Genomic DNA, 2,736 nt, shown 5'->3' with positions numbered 1-2,736 from the left:
ACAACCCATATAAGAGACATACCTGGAACATCTGGCTCTGGTGACCAGGGAAGACTATGCCACTGGGCCCCACAGCACACAGCACATACGGCCACTCTACTAAGACCAAGAGACATAGGAGCCCTACCTAATACATAGAAACAAACACAAGTAGGAAGCCAAAATGAGAAGACAAAAGAACATGACTTAAATGAAAGAACAGAACAAAGCTCCAGAAAACAAACTAAATAAAATGGAGACAAGCGATCTTCCAGATGCAGAGTTCTGGAAACCCTTGCTATAAGGATGCTCAATAAACTTAGGGGAAGAGTAGATGAACTCAGCAAGAACTTTAACAAAGAGATAGAAAACATAAAAGTGGTGATAGAAAACATAAAAAGGAACCAGTCAGAAGTGAATACAATAACGGAAATGAAAATAGCTTAGGAGGAACTAACAGTAGATTATATGAAGCAGAGGATAGAATCTGCAATTTATAAGATAAGATATCAGAAAACACCCAATTATAATAGCAACAAGAAAAAAGAATCCAAAAAAGTGAAGATAGTTTAAGGGGCCTCTGGGACAACATTAAGAATATGAACATTTGTTTTATGGGACTACCAGAAGGAGAAGAGAGAAAGCAAGGAATTTAAACCTTATTTCAAGAAATAATGACTGAAAACCTTCCTAACCCAGTGAAGGAAATAGACATACAGACCCAGGAAGTGTAGAGAGTTCCAAACAAGATGAAGCCAAAGAGACTCACACCAAGACACATCACAATTAAAATGCCAAAAGTTAAAGACAAAGAGAGAATCTTAAAAGCAGCAAGAGAAAAGCATTTAGTTACCTGCAAGGGAACACCCATAAAACTGTCAGTTGATTTCTCAACAGAAACTTTCCAAGTCTGAAGGGATTGGCATGAAATACTTAAAGTGATGTAAAGTGAGGACCTACAACCAAGATTACTCTACCCGGCAAAGCTACCATTCAGAATCAAAGACAACTAAAGAGCTTACCGCACAACAAAAAGCTAAAGGAGTTCATCACCACCAAGCCAATATTAGAAGAAATGTTAGAGGTATTTCTTTAAGAAGAGAAAGGAAAAAAAAAAGAAAAGATAGAAAGTATGAATGATAGAATGGCAGTAACTACATATATAGCAACAATTATTTTAATTATAAATGGATTAAATGCTCCAATCAAAAGATATAGTGGCTGAATGGATAAGAAAACAAGACCCTTACATATGCTGTCTACAAGAGACTCACTTCAGATTGAAAGACACAGACTGAAAGTAAAGGGATGAAAAAAAAGGTTTCATAAAAATGAAAAAAAAAAGCTGGGTTAGCAGTACGCATACATTGTCAGGGCCAAACAGTTTGTGTCAGCTCTCTCTAGTGTTAGTGTCAGTGGTATTGCTGACCAAGAAGGGAAGGTTCAATAATGTAATGCCAGTTGGAAGAATGCACAAGAGGCAGACATGAGGATGAAACGACAGGCACCAACTTTATTGTGCAGAGGGTGCTTCTGTTGGGAAGTGCAGTTCTATTGGTCTGTGCAGTCTATTGCATGGGCATGCAGTCTTGCACGCATTTCCGTTCCCCTTTCTTGTGCTCCCTTTCTGTTCTCCCCTTCTGTTCCTTCAGTTTTCTTTCTGGGACCACATGGCTCTCACATAGCAGAGCAAAAAAGTGGCATTCAGCCACACATGTGTGATACAGTAAACTCAAGTATGTTTACATATTTTCTAAGTCTTAGGGTTCCTATTTCTAGCCACAGTCCTGGATTGCGGTTAGACCTTGGAGCAGCCAGACCTTGGGCCAGTCAAGCCTTAGATTGGTAAGGCCTTGTATAAGAGTCAGACCTTGGGTCAATCAGGCTGAGAGCTCACATATATGACAAAATACACTTTAAAACAAAGGCTATAACAAGAGAAAAAGAAATACCCAGTTATCCCATTTCGGGGTATTTATCAAAAGAAACCCAAAACACTACTTTGAAGGAAAATGCAAAACCTATGTCCACTGCAGCATTATTTAAAGGAGCCAAGATATGAAGGCATCTTGAGTGTCCATCAATGGATGAATAGATAAAGAAGAGGTAGTACACATGTACAATGGAATATTACTCAGCCATAAAAAAAGGACAAAATCTTGCCATCTGCAACAACATTGATGTATCTAGAGAGTATTGTGCTGAGTGGAGTAAGTCAGACAGATGTCATATGTGGAATCTAGAAAACAGGATAAACAAACAAACAACAGAAATAAACTCATAGATACAGAATGTACTTGATGGTTGCTAGAATGTGGGGTAGAGAGATGGGCAAAAGGGGAGGGGATTAAGAAGTACAAATTGAAGAGAAATACAAGAACTACTCAATAGAATCAGGAGAAGAAACATAAGAAGAATGGGCATTATCGAAGGTGAGGAAAAAGAGCAGGGATTAGAGAGCATTTTCAGACAAATAGTTGATGAGATTTTCCCAAATCCAAGGAATGAGCTAGAATTTGAAATTCAAGAAGTCAATAGAACACCCAATTATCTCAACCCAAAAAGGCTTTCACCAAGACACATTGTATTAAAATTATCAAAAATCAATGACAAAGACAAAATTCTCAGGGCAGTCAGGGAAAAGAAGATGATAACCTGTAAAGGAAAACCCATCAAATTATCATCAGACTTCTCAGCACAAACCCTACAAGCCAGAAAGGAGTGGAATCCAATATTCAAACTATTAAATGAAAAGAA

The sequence above is a fragment of the Pteropus vampyrus genome, unplaced genomic scaffold (genome assembly GCF_000151845.1).
Source record: "Pteropus vampyrus isolate Shadow unplaced genomic scaffold, Pvam_2.0 Scaffold156, whole genome shotgun sequence".
NCBI lineage: Eukaryota > Metazoa > Chordata > Mammalia > Chiroptera > Pteropodidae > Pteropus > Pteropus vampyrus.
Note: the sequence above shows the minus strand (reverse complement) of the source record.